This window comes from Octopus bimaculoides, chromosome 3, assembly GCF_046866305.1.
Source record: "Octopus bimaculoides isolate indiv1 chromosome 3, ASM4686630v1, whole genome shotgun sequence".
Lineage (NCBI taxonomy): Eukaryota > Metazoa > Mollusca > Cephalopoda > Octopoda > Octopodidae > Octopus > Octopus bimaculoides.
Genome location: NC_142930.1, coordinates 157,752,112 through 157,769,486, shown reverse-complemented (window position 1 = coordinate 157,769,486; position 17,375 = coordinate 157,752,112). Strand labels below are relative to the sequence as shown.

The following is a 17,375-nucleotide window of genomic DNA, read 5'->3' as shown; positions in this document are numbered from 1 at the left end:
GAACAAGACTTATTGTCAGGCAAATGTATCCACATCTTTTGAAAGCAACGATCTTCACTGGACAAAGAAAGGGAGAAAATGGGTTTATTCCAAGAATTCCACTGATTCCAGCAGACATGTCCTTTAAATTCAAGAGACTTCACTTCCAGTAGGAGATAGTTTTGCAATGTCTATTAACAAGGACAATCAATGAAAATTTCTGGACTTCACCTCATGCAGTAGTGCTTTTCCCATGGTCAGCTCTACGTTGGTTATCCCAGAGTTGGAAATGACAACAATCTCTTTATACTCACACGAAATTGTAAAACTAAAAATATTGTTTTTCCTGCTGCTTTACAGTGATATCCAACTATGATACTCCGTGATATACGTCTGAGATGGCAGGATACCAATAAATGCTTTATCATTATTTCTTCCTTTAGTTTTGGGCCACAGGTCCAATATGTCCACCGCAAGAGCGAACTTAAGAGCCCGCACACAATGCAGCTTTTAAGCTAGTACATTCATACATACACACACACACACACACACATATACATACATATATATACACAGACATACGCACGCGCACACACACACACACACACACACACACACACACACACATATATACATATACATGTGTGTGTGTATATGTATATATATATATATATAATTTCTATAATGCAGCACTAAATAAGGCGGGATATAAAGAAAGGGTCTCCTATATTGAAAATGATAGCAAAGGAATTGAAACAACTGACAACAACAACAACAACAACAACAACAATAATAATAATAATAATAATAATAATAATAATAATAATAATGGAACAATGTCTTGAAGATCTATAAATTAAAGGCTGTCTAGTCGCGTGGCCGAATGGACAAGGGGTCTGACTTCGTATCAGAAGATTGCGAGTTCGTGTCCCGTCGTGGTCGAATATTATTATTTTTATGTCGTAATATACTTTGTGTGGTTGAGAAGGAAAATTTTCAACTTCTCACATGGTTTTAGGTTCAATCCCACAGCACGGCGCTTTAGACAAGTGTCTTTTATAGCTTTGGGTTGACCAAATCCTTGTGAGTGAATCTGGTCGACGGAATCTGGAAGAAAATTCCGATTAGGAATGAATATATGTTTACTGTTGAAAGACAATCCAAGTACAAAGCAGAGTTCAGTAGGTATGTGGGCTGCAAGCAGAAGCATGGCGAACCCTGAGGCTGCTCTTCTTATTATCTGACTCGAATTTACTCTTTTATTCTTTTACTTGTTTCAGTCATTTGACTGCGGCCACGCTGGAGCACCGCCTTTAGTCGAGCAAATCAACCCCAGGACTTATTCTTTGTAAGCCTAGTCCTTATTCTATTGGTCTTTTTGGCCGAACCGCTAAGTTGCGGGGATGTAAATACACCAGCATCGGTTGTCAAGCGATGTTGTGGGGACAAACACAGACACACAAACATATACACACACATGCATATACATATATATTTACAGTTTTCCGTCTACCAAATCCACTCACAAGGCTTTGGTCGGTCCGAGGCTATAGTAGAAGACACTTGGTCAAGGTGCCAATAGTTAATTAAGCAGACAGAAAGATAGCTAGATAATATGTAGGTGAATCTACAGATATATCAATAGATGTGCAGGTAGCGAGACATATCAAGAGATATAAAAAAAAATAATTAGGTAGCAGCGCTGAACGGAAATGTGAATAATCTTAATTGGTAAATAAATTAGGCTTGACCTTGGTCGAGGGAGGGATGCGAAAAGTATAGAAATATATATATATATATATATATATATATATATAGATATATATATATATATATATATATATATATATATTTATATATATATATATAGATATATATATATATATATATATATATATATATACATACGTGCATATATGAGAGTGCATACGTGTCTGTATGCGCGCGCGCGTCGTGCATGCGTATACATGTCTGTGAGTCCCTGGATTTATCTCATGTTACTATAAAATTGAAATCGCAGGCACAGTGGGACGGTTTAACATAATGAAACAATATCATAGAAATGTATAAATTAAATACTGTTCCAGCAACTGGCCGCGTGGCCTAATGGAAAAGGCGTCTGACTTCGAATCAGAAGATTGCGAGTTCGAGTCTCGTCGTGGTCGAATATACTTCTTTTATATCATAATGCAGATTGTTTAGCTGAGTAGTTTGCTTCCTAGCCACACGGTTTTAGGTTCAATTCCATTGCATACATTGGCCAAGTGTCTTTTATAACTCTTGGGTAAACAAATCCTTGACAGTAAATTTTGGCAGTTGGAAACTGGAAGAAGCCCATTGTATGTGTTTTCAAGCCGCATGGTACCGATTTCAGTTCCACTGTGAGGTACATTGTTACTTTAGCCTCGGGGCCAATCAAAGCCGTATGAGTGGATTTGGTACACAGAAACTAAAAGAAACTGGTCGTATATATCTATATATATATATATATATATATATATATCTTCTATAATAATAACTTCTGAATTTCTTAACTCTTTGGATCCTCGAGAAATGCCTTCTCACAAACTGACATCGAAGAAAGGAGTTCCAATCATGCTTTTGAGAAATCTGGACCCTCCAAAGCTGTCCAATGGAACAAGACTTATTGTCAGGCAAATGTATCCACATCTCTTGGAAGCAACGATCCTCACTGGACAAAGAAAGGGAGGAAATGGGTTTATTCCAAGAACTCCACTGATTCCAGCAGACATGCCCTTTAAATTCAAGAGACTTCACTTCCAGTAGGAGATAGTTTTGCTATGTCTATTAACAAGGACAATCAATGAAAATTTCTGGACTTCACCTCATGCAGTCGTGCTTTTCCCATAGTCAGCTCTACGTTGGTTATCCCAGAGTTGGAAATGACAACAATGTCTTTATACTCACACGAAATTGTAAAACTAAAAATATTGTTTTTCCTGCTGCTTTACAGTGATATCCAACTATGATACTCCGTGATATACGTCTGAGATGGCAGGATACCAATAAATGCTTTATCATTATTTCTTCCTTTAGTTTTGGGCCACAAGTCCAATATGTCCACCGCAAGAGCGAACTTAAGAGCCCGCACACAATGCAGTTTTTAAGCTAGTACATACATACATACACACACACATATATACATATATATATATATACACACAGACACACGCATGCACGCACACACACACACACATATATACATATACATGTGTGTTTATATGTATATATGTATATAAGTTCAAAAAAACACAAAAAACAATAACAAAAAAAACAACAAAGTGAGGACGTGATACGGATAGTGTTATTGGACGCTCGGGAAAGGAAGGAGATATATATATATATATTAAAAACGGCGGCGAGCTGGCAAAAACGTTAGCGCGCCGGGCGAAATGCTTAGCGGTATTTCGTCTGCCGTTACGTTCTGAGTTCAAATTTCGCTGAGGTCGACTTTGCCTTTCATCCTTTCGGGGTCGATAAATAAAGTACCTGTTACGCACTGGGATCGATGTAATCGACTTAATCCTTTTGTCTGTCCTTGTTTGTCCCCTCTATCTTTAGCCCGTTGCGGGTCATAAAGAAATAATATATACATACATATGTATATACATATATATATATATATATATATATATATATATATATATATATATATATGTATATATATATATATATACTTATGAATATATATATATATATATATATATATATATATATATATATATATATAAACATATCTATACACGCACAAATATATATACACATATATATATATAAATCGCAGGAACAGTGGAAAGGGTTAACGTAATGGAACAATGTCTTGAAGATCTATAAATTAAAGGCTGTCTAGAGGAGTGGCAGCGTGGCCGCGTGGCCGAATGGACAAGGCGTCTGACTTCGAATCAGAAGATTGCGAGTTCGAGTCTCGTCGTGGTCGAAGATTATTATTTTTATGTCGTAATATACTTTGTGTGGTTGAGAAGGAAAATTCTCAACTTCTCACATCGTTTTAGGTTCAATCCCACAGCACGGCGCTTTAGTCACGTGTTTTTTTTATAGCATTGGGTTGACCAAATCCTTGTGAGTGAATCTGGTCGACGGAAACTTGAAGAAAATTCCGATTAGGAATGAATATATGTTTACTGTCGAAAGACAATCCAAGTACAAAGCAGAGTTGAGTAGGTATGTGGGCTGCAAGCAGAAGCATGGCGAACCCTGAGGCTGCTCTTCTTATTATCTGACTCGAATTTACTTTTTTACTCTTTTACTTGTTTCAGTCATTTGACTGTGGCCACGCTGGAGCACCGCCTTTAGTCGAGCAAATCAACCCCAGGACTTATTCTTTGTAAGCCTAGTCCTTATTCTATTGGTCATTTTTGCCGAACCGCTAAGTTGCGGGGATGTAAATACACCAGCATCGGTTGTCAAGCGATGTTGTGGGGACAAACACAGACAAACAAACATATACACACACATGCATATACATATATATTTACAGTTTTCCGTCTACCAAATCCACTCACAAGGCTTTGGTCGGTCCGAGGCTATAGTAGAAGACACTTGGTCAAGGTGCCAATAGTTAATTAAGCAGACAGAAAGATAGCTAGATAATATGTAGGTGAATCTACAGATATATCAATAGATGTGCAGGTAGCGAGACATATCAAGAGATATAAAAAAAAATAATTAGGTAGCAGCGCTGAACGGAAATGTGAATAATCTTAATTGGTAAATAAATTAGGCTTGACCTTGGTCGAGGGAGGGATGCGAAAAGTATAGAAATATATATATATATATATATATATATATATATATATATATATATATATATATATATATATATATATATATATATATATATATATATATATATATATATATATATTTATTTATATATATATATATAGATATATATATATATATATATATATATATATACATACGTGCATATATGAGAGTGCATACGTGTCTGTATGCGCGCGCGCGTCGTGCATGCGTATACATGTCTGTGAGTCCCTGGATTTATCTCATGTTACTATAAAATTGAAATCGCAGGCACAGTGGGACGGTTTAACATAATGAAACAATATCATAGAAATGTATAAATTAAATACTGTTCCAGCAACTGGCCGCGTGGCCTAATGGAAAAGGCGTCTGACTTCGAATCAGAAGATTGCGAGTTCGAGTCTCGTCGTGGTCGAATATACGTCTTTTATATCATAATGCAGATTGTTTAGCTGAGTAGTTTGCTTCCTAGCCACACGGTTTTAGGTTCAATTCCATTGCATACATTGGCCAAGTGTCTTTTATAACTCTTGGGTAAACAAATCCTTGACAGTAAATTTTGGCAGTTGGAAACTGGAAGAAGCCCATTGTATGTGTTTTCAAGCCGCATGGTACCGATTTCAGTTCCACTGTGAGGTACATTGTTACTTTAGCCTCGGGGCCAATCAAAGCCGTATGAGTGGATTTGGTACACAGAAACTAAAAGAAACTGGTCGTATATATCTATATATATATATATATATATATATATATATATATATATATCTTCTATAATAATAACTTCTGAATTTCTTAACTCTTTGGATCCTCGAGAAATGCCTTCTCACAAACTGACATCGAAGAAAGGAGTTCCAATCATGCTTTTGAGAAATCTGGACCCTCCAAAGCTGTCCAATGGAACAAGACTTATTGTCAGGCAAATGTATCCACATCTCTTGGAAGCAACGATCCTCACTGGACAAAGAAAGGGAGGAAATGGGTTTATTCCAAGAACTCCACTGATTCCAGCAGACATGCCCTTTAAATTCAAGAGACTTCACTTCCAGTAGGAGATAGTTTTGCTATGTCTATTAACAAGGACAATCAATGAAAATTTCTGGACTTCACCTCATGCAGTCGTGCTTTTCCCATGGTCAGCTCTACGTTGGTTATCCCAGAGTTGGAAATGACAACAATGTCTTTATACTCACACGAAATTGTAAAACTAAAAATATTGTTTTTCCTGCTGCTTTACAGTGATATCCAACTATGATACTCCGTGATATACGTCTGAGATGGCAGGATACCAATAAATGCTTTATCATTATTTCTTCCTTTAGTTTTGGGCCACAAGTCCAATATGTCCACCGCAAGAGCGAACTTAAGAGCCCGCACACAATGCAGTTTTTAAGCTAGTACATACATACATACACACACACATATATACATATATATATATATACACACAGACACACGCATGCACGCACACACACACACACATATATACATATACATGTGTGTTTATATGTATATATGTATATAAGTTCAAAAAAACACAAAAAACAATAACAAAAAAAACAACAAAGTGAGGACGTGATACGGATAGTGTTATTGGACGCTCGGGAAAGGAAGGAGATATATATATATATATATTAAAAACGGCGGCGAGCTGGCAAAAACGTTAGCGCGCCGGGCGAAATGCTTAGCGGTATTTCGTCTGCCGTTACGTTCTGAGTTCAAATTTCGCTGAGGTCGACTTTGCCTTTCATCCTTTCGGGGTCGATAAATAAAGTACCTGTTACGCACTGGGATCGATGTAATCGACTTAATCCTTTTGTCTGTCCTTGTTTGTCCCCTCTATCTTTAGCCCGTTGCGGGTCATAAAGAAATAATATATACATACATATGTATATACATATATATATATATATATATATATATATATATATATATATATATATATATGTATATATATATATATATACTTATGAATATATATATATATATATATATATATATATATATATATATATATAAACATATCTATACACGCACAAATATATATACACATATATATATATAAATCGCAGGAACAGTGGAAAGGGTTAACGTAATGGAACAATGTCTTGAAGATCTATAAATTAAAGGCTGTCTAGAGGAGTGGCAGCGTGGCCGAATGGACAAGGTGTCTGACTTCGAATCAGAAGATTGCGAGTTCGAGTCTCGTCGTGGTCGAAGATTATTATTTTTATGTCGTAATATACTTTGTGTGGTTGAGAAGGAAAATTCTCAACTTCTCACATCGTTTTAGGTTCAATCCCACAGCACGGCGCTTTAGACAAGTGTCTTTTATAGCTTTGGGTTGACCAAATCCTTGTGAGTGAATCTGGTCGACGGAAACTTGAAGAAAATTCCGATTAGGAATGAATATATGTTTACTGTTGAAAGACAATCCAAGTACAAAGCAGAGTTGAGTAGGTATGTGGGCTGCAAGCAGAAGCATGGCGAACCCTGAGGCTGCTCTTCTTATTATCTGACTCGAATTTACTCTTTTACTCTTTTACTTGTTTCAGTCATTTGACTGTGGCCATGCTGGAGCACCGCCTTTAGTCGAGCAAATCAACCCCAGGACTTATTCTTTGTAAGCCTAGTACTTATTCTATCGGTCTCTTTTTACCGAACCGCTAAGTTACGGGGACGTAGACACACCAGCATCGGTTGTCAAGCGATGTTGGGGGGGGGAACACAGACACACAAACACACACACACACATACATATATATATATATACATACATATACGATGGGCTTCTTTCAGTTTCCGTCTACCAAATCCACTCACAAGGCTCTTGTCGGCCCGAGGCTATAGTAGAAGACACTTGTACAAGATGCCACGCAGTGGGACTGAACCCGGAACCGTGTGGTTCGTAAGCAAGCTACTTACCGCACAGCCACTCCTAAAAACATATTCTAGTCCCTGACCATCACCATTTTTTTTCATGCATAGTGTTTGCAGGACTTCATTATTCAATTCGTCCTGACAATTTTGTAAAGAGGTTGGGTGTGACACGAACGAGATTTGGCTACTATTTCTAGCAGGTCAGTGATTATTTAGGCTCGTAGGCTTGTAGATTGTCAGCTTGGCAGTTCTTCATAGATATGCTTTCTCTTGTTCCAAATGTGGGAAAAACAAAATTATTTTCTAATTCAGCAGACCTACTAATAAAACTCAGTGTATTTCTTTTGAAGACGATGCTAACATGGTCGAATTTCTCGTCATGAATTAACAGAACCGTGATGCTTTGGGACATTCTCTTACGAAAATTTGGATAAGTGGATCTCTTGTTAATGATATATCACCTTAGCCATTGACAAGAATGCTGCTGTCCACCTTCGCTAAAGTATTCGATGTTGGATATCATCGTCAGTGTAGTACACACAGATACGCACAGACATACACAAAGACACAAATGTACATACAACCATAAGGCGTGCACACAAACATGCATAAACGAACTGACACACAGCGTGTTATGAATTTGTCACTAAATAATCCATAGTGAAGAGGAGATTTGTGTTAAGTTGACCATACATTGAGTATTGAATTAAATAATGTATTTGAGGTTGATTGTATCAAAGCGAAAATTCTAGTGTGAATTGGAGACCTACTTAGAGATATATACTTTATCTCCTGGCTGTCCTGGAATGAATAATACATCTTCAGAAATTTAAGAGCTATCAATACCATTGCAGCCTATAAAAATAAAAGGCAGCGAGCTGGCAGAATTATTAGCACGCTGGACAAAATGCTTAGAAACGTTTCTTCCGGTTCTAAGTTCAAATGTCGCCGATGTCACCGAGGGCCGACTTCGCTTTTCGGGGTCGATAAAATTATTAGCAATGAAGCACTGGGGTCGATGTATTCGATGAGCACCACCATCATAATTTCAGGCTTTGTCCCTATTCTACAGGGTGTCCACAAAGTGTGGGTACATGGGGATTAACACATACTTTAAGAAATAATATTTCTTAGAAAGAATTATATAATTATGGTGGGGCGACAAACACAGACATACAAACATATATACACACATACATATATATATATATACATATATACGACGGGCTTCTTTCAGTTTCCGTCTACCAAATCCACTCACAAGGCTTTGGTCGGCTCGAGGCTATAGTAGAAGACACTTGCCCAAGGTGCCAGGCAGTGGGACTGAACCCGAAACCATGTGGTTGGCAAGCAAGCTACTTACCACACAGCCACACACACATATATATTTGAAAAAACAAACAAAATGAATCACTTCACTGGTCGTTCTAATCAGTTTAATCTATTATTTTTATTTTTATTTTTTAGTAATATAAAATTTTACATTTTAGTTCTTGGATCTAGTAAGTTCTTTGATAACTTGGGTGGGAAGATTTAAAAAAAAATTCCTTGCGAACTTTTCTGAAGAGCTTTCTCGCATTCGTTGTCAAACAGATATGAGAGTTTGGGTCGTTGTGATTCTATGTATGAGATTTGGGTGTGTTTGAGGTGATTTTGGGTTTGTTAATCAGTTGTTAATAAGAGTGTTGATGAATAAGAGCTGAACGCAAATAATGAATGGTCAAAACAAGGGACTTGATTGGGGGTAGAGTTGGGAGGTGGTGGGGTGTTAAATGAGTGTTTTATGAAGCCATTTGAATAGTTGACCTTTGGTGAGAAATATAATGGTCAGATGTTTTTCCAGATTCTTTCTCTGAGTAATTTTCTATGTTTTAGGTGTGTGACTGAGGTGGTGGTGTTAATGAGGTGTAAGATACATGCATTTTGATAAAAATGTTTGTTGATAGATAAGTTTTTTTATATATCGGTTTGGGAGGGGTGGTGTGGGAGATTATGCTAGCTCACATATTTACTTCCTTACATATAATAGATAAGAAGTATATATACATCTCTCTCTCTTTCTACACACACACATATATATATATACATATATATACACACATAAATACACGTATATCTATCTACACACACACACACACACACACACTCACACACATATATACATACACAAGCACAGATATACTCATACATACACACACACATATACCCGTATCCATACACATGCACATATATACTTACATACATATACACACATATAATATACATACATATGCATACACACATATATAAACCTAAATGTATACACATACACATATATATACACACATACATACCTACATACACATGTATATACATACATACACACACACACACACACACACACATATATATATATATATATATATATATATATATACACACACACATTTGTACATACATCATGTGGACGATATTTTCAATCAAGACAGTTACAACCGTATCTGATTCTTCAAGTGCTTCAATTCTGTGTATGTACATTTATTTATGAGATTGCAGACATTTAGCAACGGTTTCTCCCATTTTCTATCATTAATAAACTGTCGGCATTTTTTAGTATGCTAGTCGGATATAATTGTCATATATACCGTATATTAACATCGTATGTGTTTATCGTAAACGCAACAAACAGTCAAAGCTCCTACATGAAAAAGGTTAGTGTCCTGAAGGCTACATTGCATAATGCTGTCTAAACTCTGAACTGCATGGTTACGAAACCACATGATTAACTCCAGAGTCATAACTGCTCCTATATTACTGATATATTTTTTAAAAATCTACATCTCAGTGAGACTGTTAGTAAATTTCATTTAGTGGGACTGAGGATTCACGTTTAGGTATATGAAATTTTTCTGGTATAAGTATAACTTTGTTATACAGTGTATCAAGATTTGGTAGAGTTTTATAAATGTAGTCCTACTGCAGAATAATTATGGATAGATTATGTCTTGGATTTTATTCAATATTTAAGACTGTTTACTCTACATAAAGTGAATCGTAATAAATAAATCTGTCAAGGTAGAATTTACAGCTGTTTAACAAACAAGCTTTCTGAAACTGTCTCTTTTGACAGCACATTCAATGTTACCTATGTGAACATTTGCACCGTCTAATGAATTAAAAGATTTCAAACAAAATGCAATTTCAAATGAAATGATATATTTCATGGTTTCCTATAAATTTTCAGTCATCTTGCTGTTTTCAAAACAACAGTGCAATTTCTACGGGCAATAATAAGACAGTTTAATTAGACGTCCATTTAAACGTGTCAAAATTTTATAAAATACATTTAATCAATTGTAAACTACACCTGGAGATATCTCTAACGCAGGTGGATTTTACCTGAAGGATCAACTGAAATTTATTAACAGACATTTCCACTGTAAATTGTAATAGTCTTGTTGACGACAGAGTGGAGATATTTCGGATTATTCAACTAGAATTACCGGCTGAATAGGTATCAAGACGGAAATTATTTTGAAATGTCGCCAAGAAAACAAATCTCTCTAGCAAATTACAGTAGAGAGAAAGAGAAACTGTTATGCAGCACTGAACACCAAATTTGATATATTTAGTTTTGAAAGCATTTTTTAAAAAGTGATATAACATTTAACGAAATCTGAGCGACAAATGCAGAATGTGTAGTGAGAAGGGTATGGCACATTATTAGTAAATGCTTGAAATTGGCACAACGCAAGTAAAAAGGACGACAATGCGGTAAGAATGACCCATTGGGAACTCTGTGGAAATCACGGCCTACAAAGAGCAAAGACGTGATACGACGAAATCCCAGAAGGAGTTACCGAGAATGAAGACACTAAAATCCCCGTGAGATGCAATGATTCAGTGTGACCATCAGATCAGACATCGGAAACCTGACATTGTTGTAGTGAACAAAAGAAAAAAAAAGAATGAAAAAGAACTTGCATGATAATCGACATAACATGTCTCAGTGACAATAGAGTTAAAGAGAAAGAAGTAAAAACTGAACATCTATGAAGGTTTGAAGTGAGAATATGCAGATTGTGGGCAATGGAGAGAATTGACGTGATATCAGTAGTAATTGGTGCGGTTGGAAGCGTCAGCATTCAACTTGTTGAATTCAACAAGCTGAATGCTAACGCATTCAACTGCCAACATGACTCAAAAAGATTGGACGTCCATTGCTTGGAACTTAAAGAGTTCCCCGCAGGATTCATGAAAAATAATCAGTAAACAAGTGTCACCTTAGTGTGCTGGTTGTGGACACCCGACACTTTACATCATTCCCAACGAAATAAGCTGAGAGTTTTAATCAAATATTAATAAAAATTTCTTTATTGGCCATAAGGGCTGACCACAAAATAAAATGGGCCAATAAAAAACAAGGCACGAATGGGGCTTAGTACACCAAAATTTAAGCAATAAAATTCCTTCAGTTTCTGTCTACCAAATCCACTCACAAAGGCTTTGGTCGGCCTGAGGCTATAATAGAAGACACTTGCCCAAGGTGCCACGTGGTGGGACTGAACCCGGAACCATGTCATTAGGAAACCAACTTCTTACCACACAGCCACTCCTGCGCCTATATATATGTGTGTGTATGTGTGTGTGTGTGTGTGTGTGCGTGTGTATGTATGTATGTATGTATGTATGTATATATATATATATATATATATATATATATATATACACATGCATACACACACATATACATCTGTTGTTTTTCACCTTTTGTCTATTGTTTATGAGTTATCATTAAAATCAATAGCCTCTATAAAAAGAAGCCAGGATATTTAAGTGCTTTAATATATAGACCACCGCACTGCTGCCAGCACCCGCCTGCCATGAGAGTAAAACAGGAAGTGTATAGTTTTACTCTTGTTCATAACGCTTGTTTGCCTTTTAGCTGTTTCTTCATCGTTTAATACAGGAGTTGATGAAGCGTATATTCTGTAGAAAACGCCAGTATGAATGCATGTATGACTACATTGCTAAGAAATTACCTTTAGAATACACACACGAATACACACATACACGCATACACACGCACACACACCTTCCCTACACATATCGTTTGACCGGCTTGTGAAGGATCGGGTTATATTATTTAGGAAAGGCCTACATATCGAATTAGGTCGATATCTTTGGACCATGATAGTAGGCTGGCGGTCGTAGACAATGTGCGTAGAAATAAATTTAGTGCTAGATTTCGATACATACATACGTAAAACATACATACATACATATGTAAAACATACATACATACAAACATGCGTACATACATATATATATGAGACACATCTGCACTGTCGGATGCTCCTGAACCAGTTGTTAAGTGTCCCACCCGTGAGGAAGTGATGCTAGAAGTGTCGAAACAATTGTCATGATTAATAAAATTCTCGTATATTCCATCTTCCGTCTTTCATTTACCATATGTATGTATGTATGTATGTATGTATGTATGTATGTATGTATGTATGTATGTATGCATGCAGGCATGTATGTACTTATGTATGTATGTATGCATGCATGTATGCATGCAAGCATGTATGTATGTATGTATGTATGTATGTATGTATGTATGTATGCATGCAGGCATGTATGTATGTATGTATGTATGTATGTATGTATGTATGTATGTACGTACGTATAACGTAAAAAAGTAAGGGTTTTGAATATGGGCAGGTACCTTAGTACTCTAATACAATGCAGGTTCTGGCTAACCACATGGAATAAGGAACTGTTCATGCTTATGTACTGAAACTGGGCCAACTAAACACATAAATACTACATCAAAGGACAGTAGAACACCTAATTTGAAGGCGGCGAGCTGACAGAAACGTTAGCACAACGGGCGAAATGCTTAGCGGTATTTCGTCTGCCGTTACGTTCTGAGTTCAAATTCCGCCGAGGTCGACTTTGCCTTTCATCCTTTCGGGGTCGATAAATTAAGTACCAGTTACGCACTGGGTCGATGTAATCGACTTAACCCCTTTGTTTGTCCTCTCTATGTTTAGCCCCTTGTGGGCAATAAAGAAATTGAACACCTATACAGTAGAAACGTGTGTCAGGTTGGAACCTAATTTGAACTTATTGAGAATATTACTGTAATAAACAGGTATTAAAAATATGTAATTTTCCATTCTTCTGTAAGATGTCTATATTATATATATATATATATATCATATGTATTGATAAGTGTTAGCATATATATACGTACACGTACATATATGTTTTCGAAATATTGACGACTTAAGCAAAACAATGTGGGTGATAACACACCAAGTTGAGTTGATTAGAATTATTGATGTCAGTTAACAAAGAATAGGAAACAGAGGTCATGCACTACGTATTACTGGTACTAATTTCATTGGCATAAGAATGGAAAATGTTTAAATCAGTCTTAGAAAACTTAGAATTTGTATTGTCAAGAATTGCTGAGAACTGTCAAAGAACTTTAAAATATTGCCAAGTTTTCACTTTCAACGAAAATATTAAAAAATAAAAAAAATAATAATCTGAAATAACATCATTTGTAGTCTATTTGACCCAGACGATGAGAAGTAATTTATATTAGTCTCGTTCTTAATTTTTTTTCTTATTTACGTCTGAAGGAAGCTTATTCCTATCCAACAAATATTTGTGATATTTATGTCTGTGCGTCTATGTATGTATGTATGTATGAATGTATGTATGTATGTATGTATGTATGTATGTATGTATGTATGTATACATAAACACACACACATACACATATATGAAAATTTATATATATATATTTGTATGTGTATATGTATATATGTGTATTTATGGGAGTATAAATACATACACACGTAAATATATTTAATAATTTGTCTACGTATCTCTATGTATTTATATATGTATTCTTTTACTCTTTTACTTGTTTCAGTCAATGTACTGCGACCAAACTGGAGCACCCTGATGAAGGATTTAATCGTTTAAATCAACCCCCAGTATTTATTTGTTTTGTTATTTATTTTATCGGACTGTTTTTGCCGAACCACAAAGTAGGGGAACGTATATGCAGTATGGGCACAGTCTCCTTGAGTTTATATAGAGACTACACTGTATAACATTACAAAAACTAAATCAATAACAAACACATAAACTTATATCTCTTCTCAACGACTTCTACGATTGCCTTCCCAAATGCGACTGCACACACCACACCGTACGTCACACTGTCAGTGCGCATGCGCCTTTATAAGGTTTAGGACAGTTCACTTGCTGTCCCACATGGGTGTCAGGATTTCATCACAACATCTCCCCTTTTTGAGCTTGACTTTTCTTGGAAGTCAATATTTTTCTTTTATTTGTTATATATTTATTACCACCTTTCCGCCTGCCTTTTTTTAATTCCCCGGGAAGAAATTGGAATATGTTTTTCGTTTTGGCTCTACTTGCAGAAGTTCTGTTTGTTTTCTTTTCCTAGTTGATGTACTCGTAGAATTCAAGCTGTAATTACTGCCAAAGTCGGTCCTACTGCATATTAAAATAAATTTGTTTGAAATTTTAAGGTGTTTCCATTATTTTGTCCAACCCCTGTAAATTCTAATCTAGACAAAGATTTTTTGGAATGACTATTTTCTGTCAAAATGCTAAAAAAGGAACATAAAATGTAAATATTTTATCTCTTTTAAATACTTTATTTCTAACAAGAAATATGACCCCTCTAAACACCTAGCTTTCTCATAATACTTGATATTTGCCGCCCTATTATGAGCTCACAATGACCCAAAGGGGGGAACAACTGCTCTACGGGAGAACGACTGCCAAGATTTAACAAAGATTAACCGATTTTTGCACAAAGTTATACTTCATAGATGTGGTTATGGCTTGGATAAATAAAAGGGAATATTGCTTGTCATATCTTAGGTTTTCGGATAAGGGTCACCTGCGATAAATAAAATGCAGCCAGTCGATATAACACATCGCCTGATGCAGTGGAAACGCGAAATTTGAGTAGCTACTTAGAGTTTTTAATACATGAATTTTCTTTGTTTATTGTCCCTAAATATTACTGATTCCTTCTATAACTCACCCTAGAAGTGATAAGACTGGGCACTGGTCTCTAATACACACACACACACACACACACACACACACACACACACACACACACACACATATATATGCATGTAGTGCACCTGTATATATATATATATATATATATATATATATATATATATATATATATATATATATATATATATATATATATATATATATATATATATATATAAATATATATATATATATATATGAGAATTCACGAAAAAACAACAGACGAAGACAGGTGGTGTAAACAACAAATGGATGTATTAGTATAACGCTCGGGAATAGAGAAAGTTTTTAACGTTTCGAGCCTACGCTCTTCCACAGAAAGAAACACAGAAAGAAACAAGGAAACAAGGAAAGAATATATATATATATATATATATATATATATATATATATATGTGTGTGTGTGTGTGTGTGTGTGTGTGTGTGTGTATATATATATATATATATGTATGTATGGATGGATGGATGGATCGGACATACGTACATTCACACACTCACACACTCACACACGCACACACGCACACACGCGTGTGTGTAAATCTGAGTGTTTGTGTGCAATTGTGTATGTAAATGTTTCGACTGTAAGAACAATATCAATGAAAACAAATAACAGGAGCCTATGCAGATAAATAATACAAGTTGAATCTCTGCCTTTATTCAGAATATATGTTGATTTACGATAGGATAATATATTTTACTTTTTGAACAGAAGACAAACGAAATTTACATCTGAAGTGTATTAAAAGCTTTCAGAATAAGTTTCCTTTATATCTTTTAATGACACAGCAAAATAATTCATGCTTTCGTTCATGCGATAAAGTCAAAAATCTCTTTGCCACCAAAGCAAAAGGAAAAATAAGGAGGCGAGTGTGGGAGACAGAAATTCGTAGTCGCGATGGAATAAATCCTCATCAGCTTCGAATGAACAGATGAATTTATTAAACGTACTGCATCTTTTTTGTTCTTTAAACAATCATACCTCCATCATTTATCTTCACTTTTGGGGGCGGTGGTGGAATTCTATAAAGTATAGATGTGTTCTCCATTAATGTTTCTATGTCTGTGTGCGAATTGTGTGGTGTAGCGAATTGTAATTGTTCATTCTTGCAAGTGTATGGTGAGTTGTGTGGAAGGTGTCTTCCTTGTATGGACAATATAACAGTCAGCGTCGTGAAGTTTATAACTTTTAAAATTTGCAAGCAAATTTACAAATGACACTGGTGATCAGCAACTTATTCACACGTTTGCATGCGTGTAATTTGTTATTCACGAAAAGGTTTTAATTTGAACATTTCCAAGTATATATGATAAATGTTATGAATAAATATTTATGGTTTTTACGCTCTTCAGTTTGCGTTCAGTTTTATATTGTCCTTGAAAATATGTTCAGCTGTTCTGTATTTAATATGTATATGATTCGTCTAATTCACTTTATGTGTGGGTTGTTTATTTTTAATACATGTGCAGGCTAATGTGCTTTCTGTTTTATATTTATTCTTGTATTGTTTAGTGACATAGTTTATTTGTTTGTGAGAACATCTGTTGTTGCCTAGTTTTTCTTCTGTTCTATGGTTTTCTTTATCTAGTGTTTCGTTAGTGGAAAGGAAGAT

General features: G+C 35.5%; 4 non-coding genes across 4 annotated transcripts; all 4 read left to right on the top strand.

The window, feature by feature from the left end:
* The first annotated feature begins 2,071 nt into the window (after positions 1-2,071).
* Trnar-ucg (transfer RNA arginine (anticodon UCG)) lies at positions 2,072-2,144 on the top strand. Its single transcript has one exon. It is a non-coding gene; the product is annotated as a tRNA-Arg (tRNA).
* Positions 2,145-3,864: 1,720 nt separating this feature from the next.
* On the top strand, positions 3,865-3,937 carry Trnar-ucg (transfer RNA arginine (anticodon UCG)). Its single transcript has one exon. It is a non-coding gene; the product is annotated as a tRNA-Arg (tRNA).
* A 1,190-nt stretch (positions 3,938-5,127) lies between these two features.
* Trnar-ucg (transfer RNA arginine (anticodon UCG)) lies at positions 5,128-5,200 on the top strand. The gene has a single exon. It is a non-coding gene; the product is annotated as a tRNA-Arg (tRNA).
* A 1,726-nt stretch (positions 5,201-6,926) lies between these two features.
* On the top strand, positions 6,927-6,999 carry Trnar-ucg (transfer RNA arginine (anticodon UCG)). Its single transcript has one exon. It is a non-coding gene; the product is annotated as a tRNA-Arg (tRNA).
* Positions 7,000-17,375: the final 10,376 nt, after the last annotated feature.